Source organism: Meles meles, chromosome 13, assembly GCF_922984935.1.
Source record: "Meles meles chromosome 13, mMelMel3.1 paternal haplotype, whole genome shotgun sequence".
In the NCBI taxonomy this organism is placed as follows: domain Eukaryota; kingdom Metazoa; phylum Chordata; class Mammalia; order Carnivora; family Mustelidae; genus Meles; species Meles meles.
In genome coordinates, this window is record NC_060078.1 from 39,350,022 (window position 1) to 39,364,867 (window position 14,846).

General features: G+C 43.7%; 1 protein-coding gene and 1 pseudogene across 3 annotated transcripts in view; one reads left to right on the forward strand and one right to left on the reverse strand.

Annotated features, from left to right (window-relative positions):
- Window positions 1–14,846, reverse strand: part of TMEM254 (transmembrane protein 254) — a 41,754-nt gene that overhangs the window by 11,646 nt on the left and 15,262 nt on the right. The window contains exon 6 of one of the 3 annotated variants that reach the window (XR_006821220.1): window positions 9,781–9,986. The exons of 1 other annotated variant lie outside the window; for it this stretch is intronic. The gene's annotated coding sequence lies outside the window, so the exon portion shown is untranslated. Of the gene's footprint in view, window positions 1–9,780; window positions 9,987–12,486; window positions 14,420–14,846 lie in introns of those variants that run through there. One more of the 3 variants, XR_006821219.1, reaches the window with a different exon arrangement.
- Window positions 76–14,013, forward strand: LOC123955173 (annotated as a pseudogene).

Genomic DNA, 14,846 nt, shown 5'->3' on the forward strand with positions numbered 1-14,846 from the left:
AGCTGAAACCCTTTCCTAGTCAGAGGAATTGGCAGATATCTCCCGATCGGCTATGTATTCCAGAAAGGCCATGTACAAGAGGAAGCTAAATCCAGCGTTGAAAAGAAAAAGAAGGAGAAGGTTCTTGCTACCATCACAAAACCAGTTGGTGGTGACAAGAACAGTGGTACCTGAGTGGTTAAACTTCGCAAAATGCCTAGGTATTATCCTACTGAAGACGTGCCTCGAAAGCTGTTAAGCTATGGCAAAAAACCTTTCGGTCAGCACGTGAGAAAACTTTGAGCTAGCATCACCCCTGGGACCATTTTGATCATCCTCACTGGGCACCACAGAGGCAAGAGGGTAGTTTTCCTGAAGCAGCTGAGCAGTGGCTTGCTACTTGTGACTGGACCTCTGTCCCTCAATCGACTTCCTCTGCGTAGAACACACCAAAAATTCGTCATTGCCACTTCTACCAAAATTGATATCAGCAGCGTGAAAATCCCCAAACATCTCACTGATGCTTATTTCAAGAAGAAGTTGCATAAGCCCAGACACCAGGAGGGTGAGATCTTCCACACGGAGAAAGAGAACTACGAGATTACAGAGCAGCGCAAGGTTGATCAGAAAGCTGTGGACTCACAAATTCTGCCAAAAATCAAGGCTGTTCCTCAGCTTCAGGGCTACCTCCGCTCTGTGTTTTCTCTCACAAATGGAGTTTACCCTTACAAATTGGTGTTCTAAATTTCTTACGAAGTACCTAATTAAATAACTGATCCCCCCCAAAAAAGAACCTTGCCCATAGTCACGTGGCTGGTAAATGCGGAGGCAGGATTTGAGTCCAGTTCTCCCACCTCTGCATGCCAGCCCTTCCGTAAGGATAGATTTACACTTGGTCCCCGAGGGCCGGATTTTCTTTCCGCATCTAAGCAAACCCAGAATAAGAGGTGGGTGAGTTTTTCCGTGAACTTCAAATCTCCACGTCCCCTCCGGTTTAGAACACAATTGTTGAACACTATCCCACGCAAAAAGTGCAAAAAGAAATAATAATAAGTTGTTGTTAGTGTAAACAAAAACCAGAAGTTACAGCCATACCCTCTGCGCTGCAGAGTTCTGAGTGGCTGGCCTCACTGCTCTTGTCCATGAGTGCACGACCCGTATCACCAGGCATCCCCAACTGGGGTTCCCCGGAACCCTCGCAGATGCAGGCCACCTCGCTGTCCTCTCAGTCCCCGCCTGTGGCTGTGCAGTTGCCCTCTACAGCCACCACCCTAGCCAGGGACTGTCACTCCTCACTTCCTCCTCCAGAGAACAGTCACAGGCACCGAGATTCCTGGGCTGACTCAGCGGACTTGGATCTAAAACTCTCCTGGGGATAAGGAGGCCCAGAGGACCTAGCTCAGAAAGACATTTTTCAGAATGGCAACAATTTCTCACACTCAGTAGGACATTCCTCAGTAGCTCAGCCAGGTGGGAAGTTGTCAAAGAAAAACTGAACCCACAGGGATTCTTAACATTTTTTTATCTGCAAAGAAAACTACACATACGCTATACTTTCTCGTGGTGGTAGAGTCACGAAGTAATAAAGCATGCGGAGTAAAACCTGAAACTCCTCCCTGTCACCAATCCCCCAGCCCCGGGCCCAGACAGTCCAGTCCAGCTCCCCCAGCATGGCGGACTTCCAGTTCCTGGTCTATGCATTTTCGCCCACTAACATATATACGTGGGATTGAATAATAGGTATTTTGGGGATTCGCTTTCGCATTCATATTCATCTTAATCATGACATTTAATGTTGAAGGTCATTCTGTTAGTACACATAAATCCACATCATTCCTTTGAGGAGTTGCCACATGTCTCATGAACGGACGCACCATTATCTGTCCAGACAATCCTCTGTCGATGGTTTGCTTCCTTTTCCCCCCAGTATAAAGCGGCTTCAATGGACATCCTTTCCTATATATCTTTATGTACATTGCCCACTCATGTGTTTCTGAAAGCTGGATTCCTAAAAAAGAATTTTTTTTTTTTCAAGGCAGAGGGAGTTTGACATTTTGGTGGACATGCCAAAAACTCTTATTGACCTCCAAGGGAGGAGGCAGGCACTGAGTTCTGCTCCCAGGGCGGGGCGGGGGGGGGGGGGGGGGGGGGCCGCACCCAATTCCCTCCTAGTTAATGTCGCAGCCGTGCTGCAGGGGGCGCCATTGACATAAAATACTTCTGGAGTGGGGTGCCAAAGCCCCAGATGTACCAGCCAGGCACATTCTCCAACGCTGGATATTTATCTCTTTAAAATTTGAAAATCTGAAGACGAAAAATGTGACCTTGTTTTCATTACATCCTACATATTATGAGTGAAGTTGAGCTTTATTTGCCTAGTCAAATACTTTTTTCTCTTTTCCCTCCTTTTACACATTCTGGTTATTAATCCAGCGCCTGTGATGTGTGTTGGCAATGTTTCCTTCCATTCTTCCTCTGTCTTTAACTTTCTTTGTGGTGTCTTTCATCATAAAGACCTTTTAGATATTGAGGTAACCAAGTCTCTCAGTCTGTTCTTTTATGGCTTCTGGGTTTTACAACTTGTTTATGATTCTCACATCAAGACTACAAAAATATTTTCCAATACTTTTGCCAACTCGCATAGAGCATTTCTTAAAGTATAATCTCTGACCCATCTAGAATTTTTATGTGGTTGCAAAGAAAGATTCAAACTTAGATTTTTTTTTCCCCAAATGGGCATCTACATATCCTAACACTCCTTCTTGCATAGCCACTAATCTGACTATAAAATAAAAGAGCTATTCATTCCCAAGTAGAGTTCTGGAAAAATCTCTAGCCATCATGTCTGGCATAAGGTCAAAGAAGGAAAAATAAAAGAACCTTATCATTTCAACAAGTACTGAAACTATTATTTGATGAAATTAAACAGCTATCCCAGACTAAAACACAACAACAAATTCTGAGAGGTAGAAATAAAGGAAGTAAAGGAACATTTCCTTAACAAGTTAGCCATGTTTGCTTCACAAAAGCATTTCACACATACCCAAGGGAGAGAGGGGAGAGGAGTTCCCTCTTAGGCTAGGGATAAGGTAAAAACGAAACCATGGGGCACCTGGGTGGCTCAGTTGGTTTAGCGTTGGATTCTTGGTCTCAGCTCACGTCTTGATTTCAGCGTTGTGAGTTCAAGCCCTGCACTGAGCTCTATGCAATGGAAAAAAAAAAAAAAAAGACATAACTATAGTCACTATTTATGCACAGTGTGATCCACTCAATGAAGCACAAATGAAGAGGCATTCTGAATGCGACAAAACGTGCTAATAGTAGAAGGGTCCACTGCTTTCTTAGAAAATCCAGCAGAGGGGCGCCTGGGTGGCTCCATGGGTTGAGGCCTCTGCCTTCGGCTCAGGTCATGGTCTCAGGGTCCTGGGATCGAGCCCCGCGTCAGGCTCTCTGCTCAGCGGGGAGCCTGTTTCCCTTCCTCTCTCTCTGCCTGCCACTCTGACTACTTGTGATCTCTGTCAAATAAATAAAATCTTAAAAAAAAAAAAAAAAAAGAAAATCCAGCAGAAGCAGGACGACGTGAGTTACTGCATGAACTGGCTGGACTGAGATGAGTGTCTGGAAATCAGTTTAGTTCCACATACCAACAGAAATCAGCTGAAACACGCACAGGAAAACTTCTGGGCTAGATGATATTAAACAGTTTGTTAATATCCTCCTTCCAACATTCTCTGGAAATAACCAAAAAAATTAAAAATGGGGTAAATTGGCATCAGTGCCAGGAACTAGGGAAACACATGGACCCTATGCCAGGCCTCAAGGCAAGTTGGAGGCCAGCTGGGCGAATGACAATGAGTGTCATTGTGTCTCCTTACTCTGTTACTTGCTGACCTCCTTGGAACCTGGTCTTAGGCAAAGGCTGTCCATGGGTTTTCTCATTTAATCCTTGTGCCAATAAACCTATATGGTGGGTATGCTTACCTCCATTTTTCTAATAAGATATGCTTGGTCAAGGTCAGAGTGGGGCCGACCCCAGGTGAGAAGCCAGGTAGATCTGATTCTAAAATCCATGCTTTTAAGTCATATCAGGCCTCTTGACTCTCCAGTCAGTAAATAGGTAGTTAGAAGTCTAGGTGGAGGTGAGTAAAGGGCAAATGGGGTATTTGGGGGTTCAGAGGGGTAAGTTCTCAGTAGTTGGGGGGAAACACCCATAGGATCCCGTATAGGTGAAGGGCTGTAACTTGCAGACCCTTTTCATTCAAGATTTCCTGTCAACCTGGCCCTTTGTGTCAAGATCCGCAAAGTGAGGAGAGAAGTTAAGAGGTGACCCAAGGTCACACAGGTCCCATGTAGAAATGTGGGCATTTGCTCCCAGGGAGCCCACACTTCCACAGACCACACTGCAGAATGTGTGGGCCTTCTACTGTGGCTGTGCTGCCGGGGATGAAGGGAGGGGAGCTGGGCAGACGCGTGATCAATGGCCCGCACCCAAGGCAAGGGGCCAAGGGACACAGGAAATGGGGGCTGGCCATCTCTCAGCCCAGTGGAAAGGGCCTCAGTGGCTACAAGTGTTGGAGCTGGGTTACACAAAGCCTCCTTGTCTTCCTGTCTCCGCACAGGCAAGGTGTGGTCCAGGAGAGTGCTCAGGGCTGCGTGAGCCAGGCCACATCCTCTCCACATAGTTGGAGGGGGCTGCTAGCCCAGTGCCACGCAAGCCAGCTGTGGTGAGAGGAAGCGAAGCAATGAGGTAGGGACATGGATGTCTCCGTCGCAGGGCAGAAAGCGGCGGGGGGGTGGGGGTGGGGATAGGGGTAGGTGGAAACTGACAAATGGAAATATAAGAACTTTTGTTGGGCTCCTGGGTGGCTCAGTGGGTTAAGCCGCTTTCGGCTTGGGTTGTGATCTCAGGGTCCTGGGATCAAGTTCCCCATGGAGCTCTCTGCTCAGCAGGGAGCCTACTTCCCTCTCTCTCTCTGCCTGCCTCTCTGCCTACTGGTGATCTCTCTCAGTCAAATAAATAAATTAAATCTTTAAAAAAAAAGAAAAAGAATTTTTGTTTTTAGTTCTGCTCCCTTTCTTGCATGTAGTCCTGAATCTTCCCAGATAGGAGATGTAAGGACATGGGAAAATCTGCAGAGTATAGGGAGACAAATGGGGGAGGGGAGAAGTTGAATATTAACAATGATAATATCAATAATCACAGCCCGAGAGCTGACCTGCACTGACTCCAACTGTATCAAGCAGAGTTGGAAACATTGTGAGCTCCGTTTCTCGGTGACCTTCAGCTGCTGCTGTAGGGGGTGGGTTCTGCCGTCATCCCAGAGCTTGGCGAGGGCAGCTTGCCAGCCCCTGTTTTCTAAAGCCCTGAATCCGGCTTTTCTGAAGCCCAAGGGGGTCTGGCAAGGTGTCGCGCCTGCTCAACTCTGAGATATTTTTACACATTCATATTGCTCCATGTCCATTCAGGTCATCGCAAAAGGCATTGACACTCCCCGAGAATGCATTGACAATGTACCATTCCAGCATCCTCCATGGCTCGGTGGGTGGGGGTCAGCAGGCATCTCCCCCAGCTCTTTGAGAATCTTTTTTTTTTTTTTTAAAGATTTTATTTATTTATTTGACAGAGGAGAGAGAGATCACAAGTAGGAAGAGAGGCAGGCAGAGAGAGAAGAGGAAGCAGGCTCCCCGCGGAGCAGAGAGTCTGATGCGGGGCTCAATCCCAGGACCCTGGGATCACAACCTGAGCCGAAGGCAGAGGCTTTAACCCACTGAGCCACCCAGGCGCCCCAGCTCTTTGAGAATCTTGTCTGCAGAGCTTTCTCTTTCTTTCTTTCTTTCTTTCTTTCTTTCTTTCTTTCTTTCTTTCTTTCTTTCCTTAAATCATCTCTATACCCCACATAGGACCTGAGCCCACCACCCCGGAGATCAAGAGTCATACACTCCTCCGACCCAGCCAGCCAGGCGCCCCAGTGCTTTCGAGAGAGATCTCATTTTGCTGCTCCAGGCTGGAGCTGGGGTAAAATGTAAACTGTCTTGGGACCCTGCCCAGATGACTACTCAGAGCATTTCAGTTAGAATCCGTCAGTAGGGGAGGGAAGGAAGTGGGTTTAAACCTTGACTCTGTCCTCACTGGCTGTGTAGCCTTAGGGAGAGGACCTCCTTTCTCTAAGCTTCAATTTCCTCACCAGGAAAGCGGGGATGACAGGAACACCCCCTCCCAGCAGAGACTGTGAATTCCCCTGCCTGCCTCTCCTACGCTTTCCCGCTTTCCCGAGCGCTCCGGAGCCTGCCCCTGCTGGTGCCTTGCCTTCTTCGCAGGTTTCCTGAGGATAGAAAGGGTGTGAGCACTGCCTGACAGGCCTACGGGCGTTCTCGGAGGGAGTTCAAGGTTTCCAGGGAGTTGGGAAAGTCAACTGCTGACCAAATAAGAGCCAGCCCCAGAGGCTGCTTCCGGGGAAAGGTTCGGAGTACTGGCCCCATGAAGGCCATCTTTAAACATGAGGACTTTTCTAAGCAGTGTTAGTACAGGCCTTTGAGATCAGTGGGGGGAAGTTTTGGCCTGATTGTGGAGGGCCTTGAACGTCACTCTCTGGAGATTCTGCCTTTATGCTCTGGGCAGAGGTGCGGGAAGGGTTTTTGGCTGAACCATGACATAATCACATGCAATCTCCTTCTTCTTTTAAAAATCTTTTCTTTTTAAAATAATTTTAGACTTAGGAAAATAATACAGCAAGTTCCCACAGAGCTTTTGAGAGCTTCCCCAAATATTAACATCTTGAATAACGACCGAAGAATTAGGAAAGCCAGGAAGTTAACATTAATGTAATAGAATTAAAGAATTTACAGGGTTTACTCAGATGTTGCCAACTGTTCCCCCACTGTTCTCATTCTGGTCCAGGGTGCCCTCCAAGATCCCCCGTGCATTCAGTTGTCATGGGTCTTTGGGCTCCTTTAATCTAAAACAGCTGCTCTTTTTGTGTGTCTCTGAACTTTGAGGGTTTATCTTAAGAGCCCATGTCAGTTATTTTTTCCCTCATAACTTTGACATTTTTGAAGAGTACTGGCCAATTGTTTTATAGGATGTTTTTCATCTTGAGTCTGTCTGATGTTTATCTGAGGTTGAGGTTGTGCGTTGTTGGTGAGAGTCCCACAGAAGTGATGTCGTGTCCTTCCCAGTTCATCAGATCAGGAGGCACATGGGGTACTGTCGTGCTTCATTACTAGGAATGCTTACGTGGAAGCATGATGAGTAAAGGTAATGTCTGCCAGGTTTCTTTCTCCACTCTAAATTATTGCATTTCCTTTTGTAATTAACAAGTATCTTATATGGGGAGATACCCTGAGACTATACAATTGTCCTATTTATCATCATACTTTTAGCCTGCTAAATTTAGCATTCATTGCTGGTTATTACCTGCAGTATTTATTACCATTGGCTTTCCAAAGGTGATTTTCTATCTCCATAATTATGAATTTATTAATTGAAATTCAATTGTAAGGAAGAGCTGTCTCTTCTCTCCCATTTATGTATTTATTCAATTATTTCAGTGTGGACTCACGGATATTTTATTTTATTCTATGGGTTATAATCCATTACTAACATTTGCTTTGTTGCGCAAATTGTCCCAGATATGGCCACTAGGAGCATCTTCAAGTTGGCTCCCGTGTCTTTCTGAAATATTCCCATTCTATTCTGAGTACTTCCTTACTTCCTAACAACCACGGGAAGTTTCGGGCTCATCTCATATTCCCATTGCTCCCAACCTGGACTCAGTCACTTCTCCAAGGAAGCCGGGTTCCTTGTCTTGGACAATGGTGTTTAGAAACTAGGATCTGGGAGCTGGGTGTGCTCCCTGCTACCGGGGTATCATTGCTTCTAGGGCCTCTCAGCTGACAGACCTAAAGAATATGGGCTAGCAGTCCTCAGGCTTTTTTATGGGTATTCTAGGATTGAGCAAGTAAGTAAATGTATTTAATAGGATCTAGGTTTCTCACTGTCAAAGAAAGGAATTGCAAATAAGGAAACGGTTCCCCCTGTTGTGCTCGACCGGAATTGGAAATACCAGCATGAACCCACAGCTTCGTATACGTGGGCAGACTGACAGATGCAGAAATAAATATGATCTAGCTCTTCCACTCCCCGGTGTACACCGAACGGAAACTCACCGTCACCAAAAGACACGGACGGGAATAGAGACCTGCACGATCACCCCAGTCCAGAAGCAGAAACTACCCAAATCCACATCGACAGCTGCCCAGGTCGTGGACAGATCGGCCCCAGCATGGGACGACACAGATGAATCTTGCCAAAACACAATTCACGAAAGAAATTTTCACCAAAAAAATTCTGTGTGGTTCACTTTACGTGAACTACCAGAACAGGCCAACCTAAGCCACGCTGCGAGAACTCGGACCCTGGTTGGCAGGTGACAGCAAAGACCAGAAGGGCTCCCCAGGGACCCGCAGTGCTCTGCAGTGCCATTGGGGTGCTGAGCGCACGGGTGGGTTCCAGTTTTAAAATGAACACAGGCATACTTTAGTAAAGTCTGAGGGGCCCCGGGCGGACACAGTCGGTTGAGCGGTGGAGGCAGTCTCTTGGTTTCAGCTCAGGTCCTGATCTCGGGGTCGTGAGAGCGAGCCTTGTATCCAGCCCCTCACTGAGCAGAGTCTGCTTGAGATTCTCTCTCCCTCTGCCCCTTCTGCTCGGGCTTGCGCTCTCTCTCAAAAACAAACAAACAGACAAATAAAGAAATATAAAATAAAATAATTTTTAAAAATCTTAAAACCAAAAAAAAAAGTTTTTAAAAAACTTCATGTTGTCTCCATTTCAGCTCTGCTGCTGGAGCAACCTCCATTAACCGAACAGAATACAAGTCGTCTCTAAACTCCGGCCTGGGTGACTCAGCGGGTTAATCATTTGCCCTTGGCTCAGGTCCTGACCCAGGGTCCTGGGATTGAGTCCCACATAGCGGGGAGACTGCTTCCCCCTCTGCCTGCTGCTCTCTCTCTTTCTCTCTCTGATAAATAAATAAATAAAATCTTTAAGCAAGAAAAAAAGAGAGAGAGAGAAACTTAAGGCATTAGAGTTTAATTCTTTCTCTTCATTCTAGTGGAGAAAGCCTCTGAGCTGTAATTGAAAGATCATGCAAATTGGTATTGACCTTTATCAACTCCGCTCGGCCCCCCGCCCGAGCTGCACGCTGAGGTCTAGACTTCTGTTCCAGAGCTAGGACCCTTGATCCTGCTCTAGCTAGGGCTGTAGGGTGGGAAGGGATTATTTTAGGCCCACCCAACTAGAAGGGTGTGGAGGTGTAGGGAAAGGAAGTGACTTGCCCAAGGCTACCCTATGCTGGGATGGGCCAGGTTACCTCAGTAAAGGTCAATGTCAGCTACTGATCTTTCAGGTGCCTTCTAGGTGTTCTCAAGGAGGACTAGGGAGAGAACTAAACTCTAATGCCTCAGGCTACCATTTTTGTAATGAATGGTAATGAGCAGGGCTTCTGTCTTATGATTAAAAGATACTTTTTTAAAAAAAGATTTTATTTATTTGACAGAGAGAGACAGTGAGAGCAGAAATACAAGCGGGGGAGTGGGAGAGGGAGAAGCGGGCTTCCCGAGGAGCAGAGAGCCCAATGCAGGGCTCAATCCCAGCACCCTGGGATCATGACCTGAGCCCAAGGCAGATGCTTAATGACTGAGCCACCCAGGCGCTCCTACATTTTTTTTTAAAAAGGGGAAATGGTGTCTCTCAAACAGATAGAACCCAAACATGTGTTAAAGATTTTATTTCACTGATTCAGTAAGGGAACAAGGCCGATGATGATTGGTTCAAAGGAGACGTTTAAAAGCACAAGTGGATAGCAGTGAAGGAATACTGAATGAAATTCATGAATGAAAGCAAAACCACCTTCTTCCAGAGTGGAAACTTCTACTCGTCGGGATAGCATGTGAACATCTAGGGACGAGAAATCCATTTCACCACGATCAGTTACCTCCATTTTATAGAACTGCAAAACAGCAATTCTTGGAATCAAAACCAAAATGCAGAACAGGGTGTTACAGGCAGTGCATCGTTTTCCACTAAAAGAAAATTTCCTATGGTTTCCTCCCCTTCCGATCAAAAACAATTTCATCTCTTCCCACGTAACCCATCGATAGTATCACATCAAACGCATCTAATTGTTTCTGGCACCTCTTTTTTTATAAGGCGAAGTAACAAATCTTTTGTGATCTTCCTTGGGCTTTCTGCGAGGTCTCAGATATCCTTACAATTTTACTTTGTTTTACATTTAGGATTGATTTGAGGAAGGCCAGAACCCAGGAGGAGTTTGAAACACTACTAAAGTAGGATCACGGGCACCTGAGAAGTCATACTTGTCTACCTACTTGAAAGTGACACTAAAGAAAATGACATGACTGTAAAGCACTTTAGCTCTCTTCTAAGCAAGAAACCTAGTTTTCTTAAATAATAAAAGTCATAATAAAATCAACGTAAAAGTTGGGCGCCTGGGTGGCTCAGTGGTTTAAGCTGCTGCCTTCAGCTCAGGTCATGATCTCAGGGTTCTGGGATCGAGTCCGACATCGGGCTCTCTGCTCAGCGGGGAGCCTGCTTCCCTCTCACTCTCTGTCTGCCTCTCTGCCTACTTATGATCTCTCTCTGTCAAATAAATAAATAAAATCTTTAAAAAAAAATCAACGTAAAAGTCATATAATTATTCTGATAAAACTCAGAGTCTTTGCTCTCTAGGTAGATCACATGGGGAAAAGAATAACTCTTTATATCCTGGGTAACAATAAAACAGGAAACCAAGAAAACGGGGCCATCAACATTAAGCAAATTTTTCTAATATCTTAAACACATTTCATAGTGTCTCCGACTCAGGTGTTCTAAACCAAGGCAAACAAAATTCATTTTAAGTCTTTCATTATGCTCTTTCATATTTTACAACACACAGACACTTTAGGATTGATCTCAGAGGACCCATGAGGTCAGAACTAATTTTTTAACACTGCTAAGATGCTATTAACTTGCAACACGTTCATTTTTGCTATTTTCAAATGAATTACTAAATAAGCATTAACATTTTTTTCGGTTTCGGTTTCCAAGACAGTAAATATCACTAGCTATAACCCACAAGAAAAGCTGGTCTGTGTCCTCAGTATGCTTGAAGAATATAAGGGAGTTTCACCAAACAAGCAAACCAAAAACAAATGAACACCCCCCCCCAAACCAACGTAAATACTGCTTTTTTAGGAAAAAACTACTCTTTTCCTGGTAAAACAGAAACACACACAATTGCATTTCTCTGAAACTATTGCTTTTCAGCATAGAGTCAATCATGCTCATTGATTATAACTTCTGAGCAAAGCAGCTTCTGTTTCGCAGAGAAAAACCAGAGGCTGGAATACTCGTGAAGATCCACTGTCCACCATTAGCTTTTTAGCAGACAAAGGGAACTCACAAGGACACAAATACAATTTTCTGCCACCACATGCATGGCCTATAGTACAGCTTTTCCAAGTGGCAAAAATGAATACATTCATTAAAAGACCCAAAGATATAGGCTATCTGTAGCATATAGAAAAAGAAGCTAAAGTACATAAACTTAAATTATGCTTAGGATGCACGTCTCAGTATCCCATTTTGCTTAGAAATAATCTACACACCCAGTGAACAGACACAAGTCAAATCGATCAGCGCAAGGTTTTAAGTTGCCTAAAGATCCTAGAAATTATTTTCAAGCCGATAAACTACAAAATGTAACTCTGAAAATAAAATTCATCAGCATAACAATATAATTTTTGTTAAACACAGATTTGCACTTACGAATTTAAACATGTGAGACTGTGCTAGCTTATTTGATGATAAATATGTGTAAGTTTAAGAAAAAACACACACAAGTAGAATAAAAATGCATGCTCCTGTATACATTTCAAGAGTTATTTTATTCATATATAAGCAAATAAACATGCATACATTGTTTCATTACAAATATTAGCATATTTGTACACTTTATCTCCACTTATTTTTTAGAGATCTTCTATTTCAGCACATAAAAGAACTTCTTTTTCTTTTACAGCTGCGTAAGATTTTATTATATCCTATCACAAATAATGCTGCTGTGAAAACCTTGTCCACGCATTATTCACACGCATCAGAATATATCTGTATTTCGGGTTCTGAGACTATATGCATTGCCATTTTGTTTGGTAATGCCAAATTGACTTACAGAAGTAACTCCAGCATACACTCACATCAGCAGTGTGTTAAAGTATCTTCCTCAACGTCATAGATGGGAAACTATTTTCTGAGGATAATTTTAACCTGAATCTCTTTTATTATGAGTGAGGTTGAGTATCTTTTAAAATATCCAGAACTGTAATGCCTGGGTGGCTCAGTCAGTTGGTTGAACATCTGACTCTTGGTTTTGGCTCAGGTCATGATCTCAGGGTCCTGAGATCAAGACCCACGTCGAGCTCTGAGGTCAGTGCAGAGTTTGCTTGTCCCTTTCCCTCTGTTCCTCCCCCAACCCATGCATGCTCTCTTTCTTTCTCTGTCTCAAATAAATAAATAGTCCTTTAAAAAAATCCAGAGCTATTTGTATTTCCTTTTCTGTGACCTAGGTAGCCATATCACTTACTCCTTTTTCTATTGTGTTGTAAAGCTTTTTCTTATTGAATTGTGGGAGTTCTTTACATATTAAGGAAGTTCACCTTTGTCTATGATATGAACTGCACATGTTTATTCCAGTTTCATGATTGTTTTTTCAGTCTGCTTATGGTAATTTTAACATAGAATTTAGAAATTTTACATAATATAACTTACCACTATTTCTATTTAATATCTTTTTATGACTTTTGTGTTTTGTTTTTTTTTTAATGTTCCCATTTATTTATTTGACAGACAGAGATCACAAGCAGGCAGAGAGAGAGGAGGAAGCAGGCTCCCTGCCAAACAGAGAGCCCGATGCGGGGCTCAATCCCAGGACGCTGGGATCATGACCTGAGCTGAAGGCAGAGGCTTTAACCCACTGAGCCACCCAGGTGCCCAACTTTTGTCTTTTATATCATAGTTAGACAAACCTTTCCCACTCTAAGCCTTTAAAAAACTACACAGGAGTGTGCTCTTTGTCAGGTTTCCCCACGGCATACCACAGCTGGGCCCATAAAGGGTGGAAGGTGAGGTGCAGCCCATCAACCTCATCTTCAGATACTTGTAAAATAGATCTCGGATTCAGCTGTAGCTTTACAAGCAAGTAAATGTTCAGATAGAGGACCATACCATTGGTTTTGATGAATATATGGACTTTGTATTAGATGATGCAGAAGAGATTCATTCCAAACACAAAGTTGAGAAAACAACTGGGTTGGATCATGCCAAAAGAGATACTACCCTGCTTGAAAGTATCTCCAACTAGAAATGATGGATGAAGTGAGAGATTCTCAAGAAGGCAAACAGGGTTTTTTTTTGTTTGTTTGTTTTGTCTTTGTTTTTGGTTTTTTTTGGTGTCCTTAGTTGGGAGTATAGTTCTAAAACACTCGTTCATATTGTTTTTATTACCTCTGTGTTATTATCAGATGATAGCAAATGTTGTGGGGCTGTTTTTATTAAAAAAAAACAACATGCACATAGATTCTTTTTTCTAATTCTTCATGGTTTCTTTCTTTCTTTCTTTCTTTCCTTCTTTCTTTTTTTACATTGGAATCTTGAGGTAAATGTGATTACCTAATTTTGTATTTTTTCAGATGACTATCTAGTTTCCCCAGTGACATTAATTGAACAACACTTGTTTCCTTTACTGATTTAAAAGGTCACCTTCAGGATATATCAAACTCCTCTATAAACTTTGATCTGTTTCTGGATTTCCTATTCTGTTTATCTGATATGTTGGTATATTTGTGAGCCTGCTTTTCATTACTGAAGCTCTGTAATATCTGTGCTGTAATATCTGATAGGGTTAGTTCCTCTTCCTCTTCTCTTCTAGATTTTCCCCTGATTCTTCTTGACTTTATTTTCCTATAGGAACTTTAGAATGAGCTCTTCTGATTATCAAAAGTTCCCATTTGTGTTTCCTTTGAGCTTATTAAATTTATAGAATAATTTAGGGGAAATTGACATCTCCATGATCTTGATTCTTCCTACTCTAGGGCATAGAATGTCTTTGCATTTGTTCCAGTCTTCTTTTGTGCCCCCCAGGGTATCCCCAAGTGTTCTTCATGGAGACTGTATCAGTTAGCTTTCACTTTATAATAAACCATCTCCACACTTAATGATGGTTTTAAACATCAAATATTCTTGAGCTCATGACTCTGCTGTTTACCAGTGTAGGCTGGGCTCAGCTGAGTGGTTCTTCCGCTGGTCTCTGCTGAGCTCAGGTGGGCTGACTTATGAACCTGTGAGCTGCTGTGGGACAGCTGGCACTAGCAGGCGATGATGGCCCTGTTTGGGAGGATTAGAATAGCCTTCAAAATGTCAATTTGGGCTTTCTGCATGGTGTCTTATGCACACTGAGATTTTGGATTAGCACTTTGAAATTATATGCAAAGTTGCATGTACATGTATGGGTGGGAATGTGTGTGTACTCAGGGCACAGCTTCCATGATTTTTTCAAATCCTAAAAGGGGTCCTTGATCCAAAAGGGACTGAGAACCAAAGGCTGTGATCCCCTTGCTGCAGAATTGAGATAAAGGTTTTTCTTCTCCCTTCTCAACAGTGGGAAGCATCCTCCAACCCTGGGGTTCTTAAGTAATCCATTCTATGTCACCGTGAGCTGCTGGGGGGATGCTTCCATTCTGCCCACCCTCAGACTAATTTAGAGCCTTTCCTCCCACCCTCTGGGCTGAAGTTTCATCCTTTCCAGTTCGGA